We start from the raw sequence: 16726 nt of genomic DNA, 5'->3' as shown, positions 1-16726 counted from the left end.
ATTAAAAAAGAATTAAAAACTTAAGTTTATAAATAAATTAAGACACTGGCATTTTTTCAGATGAGCTGTTCTGTTCATAGTATTCAGATTCAAATTATTTGTATTTAATAGTATATGCTGCAAAGTGTATGAAAACAAAACTATTCCTAGATCAGTCCAACTGTTATGTTTGCAATATTTATAATTTACAGCAGTATGTGTTTGTTTACCTTAAACCTTTTGTGGCTTAAGAGAGACTTTTGGAAAGAAAGGAGTTGAAAGAATAAATGCTATTGGAAGATAAAGTGCAGTTGACCAGCCTGTTACTGTATGCAACACCATCCATCCATGATCTACTGCATAATGACAGAGAACTGTTGTATATCTCATCAACAACGGGTAAAAAGCAGTAACCAGCTGTAGAGTGGACTCCCGGAGAACACATAGCCAAAATACAGTATTGACACAGCCTAACAGCATATTTTTGGATTATGGAATAAAACTGATGATCCTCAAGTAAATTTGTGGGAGCATTAGAAGTACCTGTACCTCATGCCTTGTAAGTCTTATGCAGTGCTTTTGTCACTTGTGTACTTTGAGTGTCCCTGGAACTTTCTTCTGTACTGTATGTTTTGGGACTGCTCTCCAGTTTCTACTTTCTGGATGAATGCTGCTTGCAATTGTCAATCCAATATTTTCTCTGTTAATAATCCCCTGTTGCCTCATATACTTCTTCTCCTGGTTCTTTCTTCTCATACCCTGAATTCAACCAATAGTTACTCCATCTGGGTACCATCTTTGCTAAACTAATCTTAGGCTCTCACTAGAAATCTCACTGTAAACTTCGTGAAATCCTCATTCTATAATCTAGCTTTACTTGAACTTTTAGCAGTATAGATCAATGGATTATCTGGCTCCAATATAAAGAAGTGGCAAGCTGCTGCACACTTGGTCTGTCGCTGGTTAGCAATAGGTTTGCACCATGTCACTACTTTTAATCCTTAATCTCCCCATTTTCTAATTCCTTTTTCTCCTCTGGGACTCACTGTGCCAGTCTGGACTCTCACACTGGTCTACAAAAGTGTCAGTAGTTTTAATCCGACATGGATCCCTTTTTTAGAATACAATTTTAACAGGCTGGGATGTTTGTTGCTGCCTTTTATGGTTACAATGTGTTATTCTATTATTCCTTAATGTAAAATAATCACAATAAAAGAAAGTTGTAGGAGTTCATTGTTGGACGTATTCTTTTCATTTCACATTTCTTGCTTTGTCTATGGAGTATGAGAATAGGATTAGAAATTGGAGCTGTTAGCCTTGGATTGCCTTGTAAGGCAAACCCTTTTGCCTTTCTTCACTTGATTTTTCTTTTTTTGTGCTTCCTTTGCTTTCTTGTAATAAACTCTTAATTTATAAAAATTCTTATTTTTGTTCTCTGGCTTCACAAAAAAGTGAAAGTTGAGGCCTTTAAAATTTGCACACAAAACAGGGGCTGAAGGCCTCACTAGCCCATAAAATAGCAGTGAGGCTTATAAATTCAAATGGAATAGCAAAGGGGGAGATCTATAAAAACTTGGGCCGGATGTAGAGAAAAGCACAAGAAATCTTTATTTACAAAAAAAAAAAAATGCTCAAATGTCAAAAAGGAGGCAAGCAAGAATTGGCCAAAAGCCAATCCATAACAAATAAATCCCAGTAAATAAATCAGAAAACGAAACAAAAAATGCATTTAGTGAACGGGAAGTGACTGTATTTCCCATCAGCCTTTATACAGTTGGATGCAGTCTTTCAACAGTGATAGACACGTGGCCCTGCCTCTTAGGGAATGACCCACAAAATTTTAGGAACATCAGAGAAGAAATCTAAGCACGTAAAACTAAATAATAAACAAAACTGGCATGAAATGCATAATTAGACAAATAATAAAAATAAATAATATTAAAACAATCATCATGGTTATAACTCTGATTTACAACACTATCAAGATCAGTTATTACTGAGGCAGAAAGAAAAAAGGGGTTAAGTTACTATGTTATTGTATTTGATATATATGAATTATATATACAGTGGTACCTTGGTATACATCCGCTTTGGAATAAGTCCAACTTGGTATACATCCTGTTTGGACGCGAAAAGGTTTGCTTGGTATACGACCTTTGTTTGGAATACGACTTTTATGCTAGAACACCGTGCGCTACCCTTGTTTACCTCTCTTGAGACAAAGCCACGACTGCCCAGGAGCATCAGTATGCCAGTTGCTAGCATTCAGTGAACAACCCGCGCTATAACTCTCTGTGAATTTTCACGTGATTTTGTGTTTTTTCGTTTAAATGTGAATTGATTGTTGGAAAGTATGAAGGTGGCATGCGTATCTGGGACTTGGCTGCTGCATACTGTATGCCGAGAACGACGGTATCTACGATTGTGAAAAACAAAGACGTTATTAAAAAGTAAAGTGAGGTTAAATTTTCATTTATTTCATTTAATTGCCTTTGTATTTATGTATTTTAGTATTAAGCAGTGTTTAAATTATTTTGTACAACCCCATCAATGTATACGACGTCAATAACATTTTTTTTCATGGGAACGAATTAATCATTTTACCTTTATTTCTTATGGGAAATATTAATTTGGTATAAGTCCAAGGATCTGGAACGGATTAAGGATGTATACCAAGGTACCACTGTATATATTAAACATGTTTGTATATTTTACTGGAGCAGTAATTCAAGAATTTCCATGTAGTCATTTTTAAATCTACTTATGCTGTCAACTGGCATCCACACATCTCTTTCTTGCTTTTCACTTGTTTTTTTTCCAGTGTACACTCTTGGCTCTTATGACACATAACTGAAGTGAAGGCTTTTTTTTTCACAAAATGAGAATAAGGGTAAAAAAAGAACAGCACAAAAGATTCTTTTGAATGCTCAACCATCTTTCCTGACATCATTTTCTGACTCCACACATTAAGATTTTATGCTCGTTTCTGGTCAAGGCAGTTAAACATTCCGCAGCTGCTTCCAGCATACCAAAAAATGCTTTAAATGTTTAGTCTTCATTTTTGATTTAATATTTTTAAACTCTTGTCTTAGGTTTTTGGATTTTTAATCCTAGATTTAGTTTGTTAATTGTTGGATTTCCTCTTGGAGGCAAAGTTTTGTAATTTTCTTAGACATTTTTAATCCATTTCATATCTTGATTATGCATTATTGTTTAATAGTCATTATTAATACACTCTGTTTTTGTTTTTTGAGCCAAATGTTTTTGCAGTTCACCTCCATCTGAATTCATAGGTTTGACCTTGTTTAAGGTTGCAGGCCAGAAGCCTGCCTAGAATAATTCAGAGCCACTTGTTTATTTTATTTTTTTTTATCCTTTTTTGAGTTTTGTAAACCCTGCAATGGCAAAAGTTGTTGCATTTTTCTCTGCCTAATCCCTGTCAACAAAATTGTCCAAAATCAAACTCACAATTTTAAGGATATGTATACTCAAGATTTGCAGCATTTACACAAATCCTATGTTTGTCTGCATTTAAACTGAATTATCACTTTTGACAGTGATGTTACAAAGCTGTAGTGAATTTGGTATTACATAATGATAGCTGCTTTTCTACATACTTTTTTTGCAGTGTCATTTCTAGCATTAATTGCAAAATCCCTTGAGTCATTAGTTTATGTAGTAGAAATCTGCATGGAGCCATAGGCTTTCTGAGGACCAGATTAACCACTGGGTAAAGGTGCTCCCATCCACACTCATTCGTTCCACAGCGATATGGTTTCACCAATCATCCTAACTTCTTATCTTTAAATATTAAAAAACAAAAATCAGGACCTCATAAGAAAACCTCCAATTTTTTTCTTTAATGTGACAAATTCTTGACTAATAGTTTTTCTGATGCAGTGGTATTATAATGCAAACACGCAATTCTCCTGTTGTGATCATCAATATAATTTGCTAAAAATTCTGAACTTATCTCTTTGCACAAAAAAAAGAAAGTCCAAAACTATGTAGGTTATCATGATGTAAGCACCCAATCCTTCAATTTTACTTTTGTACATCACACTGTAAATCAATTAGAGTAGAGCAGTTCATCATGTTGGTACTTGAGAAAGCAAAGTACAAAAAAAAAACTAAAAGCAACAAGATGATACATGAGAGCCATAGGCACATAGAATAAGGTACCAATTGCCTGTTGTGAGTTAGATAGAAGTACTTTGGAGACCTTAAAAATGCATTTCCTCTGAGAGTAAAAGCTTTTAACATTTAGAGAATACACCATCCTTCTCTGAAAATGAGAAAAAAATTATCAGACCTTGAGAATTACTGCTTGTCCAGGTTCACTCACCATCTTAGCCAGAGGACCCTAACCTGTTACAGTATCTGAAGCTTTTTCATGTTTTATTGTTTAACAAAATTTAATCACAGGCAATTTAATTAGGCTTGTTTGTCACTGATTATCAGAAACATCTCTTAAATGTCTAAATGTATTATTATTATTATTATTATTATTATAATAAACAAAATAATTAAATATTCATGCCCTTCAAGTCAGTATCTAGTAGATGCACCTTTGGCAGCCATGACAACTTTGAGTCGGTGTAGATGGGTTTCTGTTAGCTTTGCACTTTTGGACACAGCAATCTTTCCCAATTTTTTTTTTCAAAACTGCTCATGCTCTGTCAAACTGCATGGGGCTGTGAGTGAGCAACTTTTTTCAGGTCTGTCACACATATGTGATTGGGAGGCAGATAAAGGGCCTGAATAACTGTAGTTCCATGCCAGACCAGGGGGTGGCGAGGTGCACTGACTTTCTCTCTCAATCCTCTGCAGACCATCCATGGGAAATCCTGTATGGTTCCTGCGCCAATGATGATATCACTTTCGTCTTTGGTGCCTATGATGGTGTCACTTCTGGTTCCAGCTCACATGAGGATGTCACTTCCAGTCCAGATGACATCACTTCTGGTTCGAGTCTCGATGATGTCACTTCCTGTCTCGGCCTATAAAGCCACCATCTTTAACAACCAAAAGTCAGTTCTGTTTTGGATTCTGACCTGTGAACAACTTTCAAAAAATTATCCATTTGCAGCCAGGGCATAATATATGGGTTGCTGCTCCAAACCTTTTTTGATGTCTTTGGATTGTTCTTATGACAGCACAAATTCATAATTTTCAAAATATTATCATGATCATTTCCATAGTTGTTTTAAAGTATTAAAATGAGATTCAAATTTATTCCAATTTTCCGTTCAATACTATTTAAGTCATTTTAGTGGGGAGCCAAAAATATAAAATGTTTTTGGAGAATCAATTTTTTACATAGGAACTTCATTGAAAATGTGAATTTTGGCAACTAAACCATAAGTGCTTTTCATTCTTTTTATATAACAAATTCAAAAATGATAAGCCTAAATATATACGAGGGAGGAGTTATAATTGGGCATTAAAAAGTTGGTACAATGCTGGGAAAATTGCATCGCAAACGTAAGTAACTATGTAGAAAAGTGATGTAGTTTGTTTTTGAAATTCTTAATAAATAGTTAAAAAAGCGCGTACAAAAAACATGGAATGAGTAACAAATACAAAAATGATAATTTTTGGGAAGACCACTCCTTTAGGAGTCTTATTATAAAAAATCATAAATATGCCACAAAGTCAGAATAGTGGAAACTTTAGGTGATCAGGTTCAATTGCCAGTTCAGCTATTCCACAATGAACTAAGTAAAATATTGAGGGTGCTCAGTAAACACAAACAATGATACCTAAGCTCAAAACTGCTTCTGACCCGTTTGATTTGTATGTTTTTTCCTTTGCTCGTTTTTAATTGTTTTGCCAGTTCCGTTAAAGCTACTCTGAAATGGATGTAGGCAAATCATAGTTAAAATTTTTGTTGTGAAATTTGTGGTACTATGTAGGTCACATTTTTTTTGGCTATGCTGTATTCCACAGCAAATTCAGAAGTGTAAAATGCTTTTTTAAATAAAGACTATCATCAGGACATTTATCATTGCTTTAGAAATATATATATATATATATATATATATATATATATATATATATATATATATATATATATATATTGTGACATATAATTAAAAATCAGCCAAAAACAAATTATTTTCATTAAAGTATTGGTGGGAAAAGGAAAAGCAAACTGGTAACTATGATGAAAACAGAGTAAAGGTGCAGTTTAAGAAGAATAATCTGACTGAAATGAGATCATTAGTAGATATAGTATATAAAGCTGACCAGTGTCAAATGACCTTAAAATAAGGAGGATAGCTGCAAAACTAACTTAAAAATATGAGCAAGGCTAACAGGACAATGGAAAGTATAGTGCAATATTTTCCATTTAGGTTCAGGTTTAAGTTCAAGTTTTCTTTATCATTTGTACATAGCACATTGAAATTCATACTTACATATCTCTCACAGACTACTGACAGCACTATAATAATAACAACAAATAAGAAAAGGCAGAAGAACATTCCAACTGAAATAACATTAAACAAGGGTGACGGACATTGAGAGAGACTGATACTGGTAGTGACAAAACATCTATGCCCAAATGTATTGAGAAGAAAGGGATTGCAAGGTTAGACGATACTGACTAAGAATACTATCCCCTAAATAAAACCTCTAGGAAGTAGAGTGCCATGTAAAGGATGCTACCATGTCCTCAGTGAGGAAAGCCTTTCTGGAATGGCAGTAGCTCAGCGTACGTCTTCAGGGCGGCAGCTGTCTTTTCTGTGCCAGGAATGGAATGGTGCTGCCCACACTTGACAATGGGTACCTGAAGAGCTCTTCAAAAGACTTAGCCATCGATGAGCTGCAAAGGGCTTAGGACTGTCTTTTGGGGATTTAAAATTTCACTGCAGCTGTAGTTGGGTCAGGGTTTCAAAGGAGAAACAAAGGCCAGTAATGATTAGCTGGGAACAAGCTGGCGGCCAATCACTTTTTAAATAAAAAAAGTTTAAGATGTTGGAACAGCTATTATTTCTTTTGTTTCTGTTGTTTAGGTGTTCTGTCTGTGTTTTTAAGATAAGCGACTCTAAATTAAACAATTATAACAGAGTTTGCATCCACATCTTTATCACTATCCTGGCTGTAGAAAGATTCATAAGATTTTATCATTTTATACCTCATGTTTAAATAAATTTAATAGGAATTTTAAAAAACCAATGGTTGTATCCTTTCAATTTGAAGATGAACATACGGTATACAAGTGTAAATATATAAATCAGGCCAATTAACACAGTGTATACTTGCCTTATCATTCAGCTGTATTCTTGTTATGCTTTAAATCATTAATTATTATGCTTGTTATATTTTCATATTGTAAATCTACTTTCTTGTTAACAGTTTGTGCATGATTATTATTTATAATTAGTTTTCCTTTAAACATAACAATAAAAATAAATGAAGTATCAGTACTAATAACAATTTATCCTAAACATGATCTACTAATCCGGCTCCATGTGTCCTCATCAGCTATAAGAGTGCAGAAAAAAAGTGTGTGAATCCTTTGGAATTACCTTGGATTCTGTATTAATTCCACATAGAAATGTCGCCTGATCTTCAAGTAAGACACAATAATTGACAAACATAATGGGCTTAAACTAATCACACAGACACATCAGAACTTCTTGTTCCTTTTAATACTGAATACGTCTTATAAACATGAACAGCCTAAGTCAGAAAAAGTATGTGAACCATTAGGTTAAAAGCTAAAGGGGTCGGTGTTCTAATCATCACGATGAGGCACAAGGCGTGGGCTGATCGGTGCCTTGATCTATAAAAAGGCACACAAAGGTAAACACAGTTGACTCTTCTCAAGAAAAAGCTCTTTGTGGTAATCAAGCCCTGATCATAATAAATTCATAGCAACTTATAGCAAAATTCATAGCAAAAATGCTGGAAAAGGCTTACAAGGCATTTCTACAGGATTGGATATCAAAGCACAGTAAGGCAAACTGTCTACAAATTAAATTAATTCATTACTGTTGCTGGTCTCCATAGGCGTGTGCATACAGCGAAGATCATGCTAAAAATGAAACATGCAATGTTGAAAGAAGTGAAAATAGTCCATGAATGGTGGCTTCCCAGTTGGCAATGGACAATTATTTCTCTTACTATTGCAAAAATGAAAATACTGTCTATATATATTTCTAATAAATTAAAATGTAATGAATAAACATTTTGAATACCAAATAGCTAGTACACTGGGATAGTTATGATCTTTATCGTGTCAAACAGGATTACTAAATGTTTTCCATTCATATCCCTTTTCTGTTTTAAATTAGATTATAATTTGCTTTAATAAGGGAGACAAACAAGAAAAAGGATACCTTTTCTTAAAAGTGATTTTACTAAAGAAATGTAATTAATGTTTGATTGCAAGAAACGTAGCAGTTTAAGTTATTGATGGTATTATAGCACCATTCTCCTTGAGATAATTTTTCTTTTTATTGATTTTAACTAGCAAAATACCTGCGCTTCGCAGCGGAGAAGTAGTGTGTTAAAGAAGTAATGAAAAAGAAAAGGAAACATTTTAATAATAACGTAACATGATTGACAATGTAATTGTGTTGTCATTGTCATTAGTGTTGCTGGCATATATATATATATATATATATATATATATATATATATATATATATATATACATATATATACACACACACACAAACATATATATACATATACACACATATATACAGTATATACACTCACCTAAAGGATTATTAGGAACACCATACTAATACAGTGTTTGACCCCCTTTCGCCTTCAGAACTGCCTTAATTCTACGTGGCATTGATTCAACAAGGTGCTGAAAGCATTCTTTAGAAATGTTGGCCCATATTGATAGGATAGCATCTTGCAGCTGATGGAGATTTGTGGGATGCACATCCAGGGCACGAAGCTGCCGTTCCACCACATCCCAAAGATGCTCTATTGGGTTGAGATCTGGTGACTGTGGGGGTCATTTTAGTACAGTGAACTCATTGTCATGTTCAAGAAACCAATTTGAAATGATTCGAGCTTTGTGACATGGTGCATTATCCTGCTGGAAGTAGCCATCAGAGGATGGGTACATGGTGGTCATGAAGGGATTGACATGTTCAGAAACAATGCTCAGGTAGCCCGTGGCATTTAAACGATGCCCAATTGGCACTAAGGGGCCTAAAGTGTGCCAAGAAAACATCCCCCACACGATTACACCACCACCACCAGCCTGCACAGTAGTAACAAGGCATGATGGATCCATGTTCTCATTCTGTTTACGCCAAATTCTGACTCTACCATTTGAATGTCTCAACAGAAATCGAGACTCATCAGACCAGGCAACATTTTTCCAGTCTTCAACTGTCCAGTTTTGGTGAGCTCGTGCAAATTGTAGCCTTTTTTTCCTATTTGTAGTGGAGATGAGTGGTACCCGGAGGGGTCTTCTGCTGTTGTAGCCCATCCGCCTCAAGGTTGTGCGTGTTGTGGCTTCACAAATGCTTTGCTGCATACCTCGGTTGTAACGAGTGGTTATTTCAGTCAAAGTTGCTCTTCTATCAGCTTGAATCAGTCGGCCCATTCTCCTCTGACCTCTAGCATCAACAAGGCATTTTCGCCCACAGGACTGCTGCATACTGGATGTTTTTCCCTTTTCACACCATTCTTTGTAAACCCTAGAAATGGTTGTGTGTGAAAATCCCAGTAACTGAGCAGATTGTGAAATACTCAGACCGCCCCGTCTGGCACCAACAACCATGCCACGCTCAAAATTGCTTAAATCACCTTTCTTTCCCATTCTGACATTCAATTTGGAGTTCAGGAGATTGTCTTGTCCAGGACCACACCCCTAAATGCATTGAAGCAACTGCCATGTGATTGGTTGATTAGATAATTGCATTAATGAGAAATTGAACAGGTGTTCCTAATAATCCTTTAGGTGAGTGTATACATATACATCCACATATATATACATTTATTAGGGGTGGGACTCGATTAAAAAAATTTATCTAATTAATTAGTGGCTTTGTAATTAATTAATCTTGATTCATCGCATGTAATCGCACACGTAAATTTGCCCCAAACCGCAAATGTTTTTTTAATTTAAAAGGGTTTTAGTGGCTGACAGAATCAAATAATAGACATGGACATGAATATTGTAAACTCAAGCTCTTTTAATTTCTAAAAAAAAAAATGCATTTAAACTGCATTTCAAATCAAATCAGAATCATCATCTGTGGCTAAAATTGGGCAGACTTAAAAATAAAGTGGTATTCTAAGTACTTTAAGTACATGTTCAGAATGGTATTGTCTTTAAATAATAATAAGAAAAATTTCAACATAAAGTGCAGTTTTTCATCTTAAAAAAACAAGGCAGAAACATAAAAGTTAATTTGACCAGCTTCACCTTTAAACTCTGAGTAACCTTAGCCAAAATTATTTTGTACATTAGGCTAAAACAGTGTGATCATTGAACATTCTGTAATTAGATGTAATTAAAATTACTAACGGTCACGGAAGTCCAATGAGCCCCAGTAAGAGCCACAAAGTTCGCTTTCTGTAATGCATCTAATTTTGCATGCTTTTCAGTGTCATAAAGCTGTTGAATTTTACTTGAAATAGTCTCTCGGCACGGCAGTTGAAAGGTTGGATGACCTGATGCTAACTGTAGCACATTTTCTAACCCCCTATCTTCCAGCACTGTTAGTGGTCTACAGTCCAAAGCAATCCATTTTGCGAGAGAATTTGTAAGTGTGACCGATGCTGACTTACTAATTTTGGTCGTGAAGCCAGTCATTTCATCAGTTTTGGGCTGCTGACACCTTTTGTTGGTACTCAAACTCGTACTGCTAGTGCTAACAGCATACACAGTTTCTGTGTTCGCTGTAACATGTTTTGCATTTAGATGTTACTGTAAGGTTGAAGTGCCTCGGTGTTATGCAAACTCCTTTTTGCACAGTTTGCAAAAAACCACGCTTTTATCAAGACTTCCGTAGGGTAGTCTTTTGAAATGAAATTTTCCTCCAATCAGTCCTAGCAACACGATTTCTTTGTAGCTCTGATGTATGCATCAATGTAATTGGTGTACCAGGAAATCATGCATTGACAGAAGTTCCCCTTTGCTTGGAATGCAAAGTGTGATTAAATGCGTTATTTTTTAACACGTTATGGAGCACATGTATCGAAGCTTCTCCGCTGTACTTGTGCTAAGAAAAGGAAACATTTTAAAAATAACGTAACATGATTGTCAATGTAACCTTTTGTAAGTAGAGCCTGGAGGATTCAGAGTGTATAGAAACTCTAGAGACAGCGTGTGTATTAACTTGTGGATTTTTCTGTGAGTATTTGGTAGCAGCGTGACAAAGTTGCTTCCGCAAGACCGCGTTAGCTGCGGAACTGAGGTGAATGGGAGGGGAGAGGATGACGTCACTCCCCCACCCACCTAAACTGTCAATCCCCTCACAAACACAGTCTCTCGGAATTTGCATAAGCACAGCCCTTCACCAGCAATTTTAACTTAGTTACAAAGTGATCAAAACTCTCATTTATACCCTGCGTCCTCTCATTAAACTTGTATCCCGCATTAGTCGTGGGCATGACAAACGCCAGCGGCAGCCTGTCTATGAACTTAATTTAAACTTTAGGTTTACACCGTGCTTTGTTTCCGAGGTAGCTGCAGTCATGAATATGCTTGTATGTGTCACTGTGCATGACAAACGGCAGTGGGAGCGTGTCTATAAACTTAATTTAAACTTACGGTTTACACCGTGCTTTGTTTCCGCAGTAGCTTATGAATTATGAATTTCCCCTTGAGATTAATAAAGTATCTATCTATCTATCTATCTATCTATCTATCTATCTATCTATCTAGCTGCACTTATGAATATGCTTGTATGTGTCACTCGTTTGCTTCTTATTGTTTCGCTGCCTTCTCAATTGTATAATGCATGTTTTCTTCAGCGCTTTTTGGAGCTCTTCCTTGTTTTCTACGTACTGCGCTCACAGTCAGTTCACGTGATTACGTGGGAGGCGTGATGATGTCACACGAAACTCCGCCCCCCACGGCCATCGAGCTGAACTCCATTACAGTATATGGAGAAAAATAGGTTCCAGTTATGACCATTACGCGTAGAATTTCGAAATGAAACCTGCCCAACTTTTGTAAGTAAGCTGTAAGGAATGAGCCTGCCAAATTTCAGCATTCTACCTACACAGGAGGTTGGAAAATTAGTGATGAGTGAGTGAGTGAGTGAGGGCTTTGCCTTTTATTAGTATAGATAACAAATTACATTGCATACAAATAAGTTAAATTTTACAAGACTTGGTTCAAAACAAATCAACCCCCAACCCTGAGAAAGAGAGCTAGGCCAGCAGAATAAAACTTTAAGCTAGTAAAAATAAGTAAATAGATAAATTAATAAATGCATAAAAATAAATTATATAAGTTATAGTCTAATTTAAAACAGAAAAGGGATATGAATGGAAAACATTGCTTCCTCAATTAAAAAGCTTATTCTAAAATGTTATTAATTAGTTCCTGCCAGGTTTTGAAAAATTTCTGCACAGTATGAATTTGATTTTTTCCAATTTCAAACAGTATATAACATCAGTTACCCACTGACTTAAAAGAGGAGAGTTGGGATTCTTTCAGTTCAGCAAGATAAGTCTATGTGCCAAATATTTGCTTTTGAAAATTTTAGAACCATTTCTAACCTGCCCTTCTTAAGTAAAATTCTAGAGAAGGCAGTCATTATGCAGTTAAATGACCACCTCAATAAACATGCTATTCTTGGTAAATTTCAGTCAGGTTTTAGATCAAATCACAGCACAGAAACTGCATTCGTTAAAGTAGTAAATGACTTGTGGGTAAATGCAGGCAGAGGCCATTTATCTGTTCTCATCCTCCTAGATCTGAGTGCCGCATTTGACACCATTGATCACAATATTCTTAGAAATCGCCTTAGTCAATGGGTGGTCCACTCTGGCAGGGTCCTAAATTGGTTTAAATCCTACCTGGCAGGGAAAAAATTCTTTGTTAGTTGTGGTAATTACAACTCAAAGACACATGATATCCGATATGGTGTTCCACAAGGCTCTATCCTGGGTCTGCTGCTTTTCTCAATCTATATGCTTCCGTTAGGTCAGATTATCTCAGGTTACAACGTGAGTTACCACAGCTATGCTGATGACACACAGCTGTACTTATCAATAGCACCTGATGACTCCGACTCTTTCCATACACTAACACAATGTCTTACTGGTATTTCTGAATGGATGAATAGTAATTTTCTCAAACTAAATAAAGAGAAAACTGAAATTTTATTGATTGGCAATAATGGATTCAATGAGGTTATCAGAAATAAACTTGATGCATTAGGATTAAAAGTTAAGACGGAAGTAAAAAACTTAGGGATAACTGTTGACTGTAATCTGAATTTTAAATCGCATATTCATCAGACCACTAGGATAGCATTTTTTCACTTAAGAAACACAGCTAAAGTTAGACCTCTTATATTATTGAAAGATGCTGAGAAATTAATTCACGCTTGTTTTCAGTCGACTAGATCACTGTAACGCATTCCTCTTAGGACTACCCAAAAAAGACATAAATCGTTTGCAACGAGTGCAGAATGCAGCTGCTAGAATCCTAACTAGGAAAAGAAAATCCGAACACATTTCTCCAGTTTTGATGTCACTACACTGGTTACCTGTGTCTTTCAAAATTGACTTTAAAATTCTGCTTATGTTTATAAAGCCTTAAATAATCGCGCTCCATCTTATATATCAGAATGTCTGACACCTTTATATTCCAAATCGTAACCTTAGATCCTCAAATGAGTGTCTCCTTAGAATTCCAAAAGCAAAACTTAAAAGAAGTGGTGAGGCGGCCTTCTGCTGTTATGCATCTAAAATCTGGAATAGCCTGCCAATAGGAATTCGCCAGGCTAATACAGTGGAGCACTTTAAAAAACTGCTGAAAACACATTACTTTAACATGGCCTTCTCATAACTTCACTTTAACTTAATCTGGATACTCTGTATGTTCAATTCATCATAATAACTATTCATAGTGGCTCTAAAATCCGCACTAACCCCTACTCTTTGTTTCTTTTTCCGATTTATTTGTGGTGGCGGTCTGCGCCACCACCACCTACTCAAAGCATCATGATGCTCCAGTATTGATGGACTAAAAGCCAGAAGCCTACGTGACCATCATCAAGTCCTTCCGTGAGAACCCTAAATACAAAGAGGACTGTTTCATTTATGTTAGGTAGAATGCCCAGAGGGGACAGGGCGGTCTCTTGGTCTGGAATCCCTGCAGAGTTTTTTTTTTGTTTTTTCTGTCCTCCCTGGGCATCGGATCTTACTCTTATTCTATGTTAATTAATGTTGACTTATTTTATTTTCTTACTGTGTCTTTTATTTTTCTATTCTTCATTATGTAAAGCACTTTGAGCTACTTTTTGTATGAAAATGTGCTATATAAATAAATGTTGTTGTCATTGTTGTTGTAGCTTATGTCTTAATTGAATTGCACATTCAGGGAAAGAAGTCTATTTATTCATTTTCTAAACTTGCTCATCCAGGGCAGGGGCATCTCAGCAAGTAGTGGGTGCAAAGCAGGAACAATCCCAGGAGAGGGCATTTGTCAATTGCAAACAAACATAGAATTGAGGTTTGTCAGTGAAGGATATAATCCCAGTATGTATGTTTTCAGCCATTCTATATTTGAAAACGCATAAATTGTACACAGTAAAATTCCATCCATTTTCCAGCCCACTGAATCCAAACACAGGGTCATGAGGGTCTGCTGGAGCCAATCCCAGCCAACACAGGGCACAAGGCAGGAACCAATCCCAGGCAGGGTGCCAACCCACTGCAGGACACACACAAACACAACCACACACCAAGCACACACAAGGGCCAATTTAGAATTGCCAATCCACCTAACTTGCCTGTCTTTGGACCATGGGAGGAAACCCACGCAGACATGGGGAGAACATGCAAGCTCCACGCAGGGAGGACCCGGGAAGTGAACCTGGGTCTTCTAACTGTGAGGCAGCAGTGCTACCACTGCGCCACCGTGCTGTCCCACAGTAAAATTGCCACTGTTAAATTGTCTCTTACAGTATTACAGTAACCATTTAATAGTTGAATCATATTTAAACTTAAAGCATTTATTTAACAATACTAGCTGTGTTAACAGTCCAGGGCGGGTTGAAATCTAAGTAATCAATTTAGATCTCAGCGTTAAGCTTTGTAGTACACCAGCTACTAAAATTTATTTTGTAATAAATATCGTAAATAAAATGCATTGCATTTGTCATTTCAACAGATGGCACATTATAAACATTTGTAGAATAAAAGACATTGGAATGACAAATGCAATGTACATGTCTCTATTATATGCCATTTGGTATGGGACTCGTGAAAGAAATGTTAATGTTTTTGATACATCGTCTGTTGGAATAACAACTGTAATACATTTTATTACTACTAATGTTTGTGGTGTGCCATCTGTTGGAATGGCAAGACTTAGCAGCCAGATGGCACACAGACACATTCTTTTATAATATGGATTTTACCCTGCAGAAAACTATCTTTGACGCTGGGCCTTGTTATATAGTACTGTAAAAAGCTGACATTTTTTATCACGGGTTAGAGGCACAGAAAACACATGCGAGCAGAAAGTCTTTTAATATTTTAATATTGCAACCACACATTCACCTTACAGTCCAAATTAGTTCTCTTGTTCATTTTCCTTCTATTCTCTCACATTTTCTCAAACAGCTAATTACAATATAGAAAGTGCCACTGTTAGGGCAAACCTTGCTGTAGTCTTAAAACACAAAGAATGTTAAAATATAAACATTACAAATGTGTAATCACTCCATATATTATCAAAGATAATAGTTTATCTCTAAAATATGATTCTACACTATGGTGCTTTAGCTGTCAGGGCACTGCAAACTCTGGTAACTGAGTGGCTTACTGAGGAAGTCTTAATTTGTAATGTATCTCCTATACAATTTTAAAAAGAATGGGACACTGCTGGAGTGATTGGAGTGTAAATACCCTATTATTTAAAAAAAATATATATATATTTCTTCTATACTTGCTTTATAAACATTGTGAAAGCAAGGGGGTGCCAGAAACACACAAGACAGTCCTGTATTCAAACAAAGGGTGTTTTATTACAAAGTACCTTGTATACATAAGCAGAAGTCACCTCTCCTGTCTCTACTGCACTGCCATCCTTCCTCTCAGCTCTGACTTACCTGGGGAAGGCAGTACTTACCCTTTTATTGACAAGAATGCACTTCCGGGTCAAATGGAAGTCCCAAACAGTAGGGAGTGTATCTCCCTGCAGCGCCCTCTTACGGAACCCCTAGACCCCAGCAGGACTACTGTATAATTCCTGTTATTCCCTACTGTTGTCTGAATGGACACCAATATCCAGGGCTGCTGCCAATTGTGTCCTGGGGGTTAAAATGGCCCCCTAGAGACAGTCCTTTTCTGTACATCCATACTATCACAGCCAGGAAAGATACCATAGGTATTACTGGTCAGGATGCCTGACCATCCGTCTGGGGTTTCCCATCCAAGCAAAGGAACTTCCTGGTTGAGAAACTGGTCCATCCGCATAGGGCCTCCCGTTTGGCTAAGGAGACACTCCATCTTTCAGGATGCCTGTCCATCTGCTTGGAGTAAGAATTCTTCTTCTCTCTTAGCCGGGATGCCAGTCCTT

The 16726-nt window shown here is 36.4% G+C and overlaps 1 protein-coding gene across 5 annotated transcripts in view; it reads right to left on the bottom strand.

The window, feature by feature from the left end:
• The window catches only part of LOC120532665 (solute carrier organic anion transporter family member 3A1-like), a 410803-nt gene that overhangs the window by 126959 nt on the left and 267118 nt on the right, over positions 1–16726 (bottom strand). The gene's annotated exons all lie outside the window — the stretch shown is intronic.

This window comes from Polypterus senegalus, chromosome 7 (assembly GCF_016835505.1).
Source record: "Polypterus senegalus isolate Bchr_013 chromosome 7, ASM1683550v1, whole genome shotgun sequence".
Classification (NCBI taxonomy): Eukaryota; Metazoa; Chordata; class Cladistia; order Polypteriformes; family Polypteridae; genus Polypterus; species Polypterus senegalus.
This window is presented reverse-complemented; position numbering and strand designations above follow the sequence as displayed.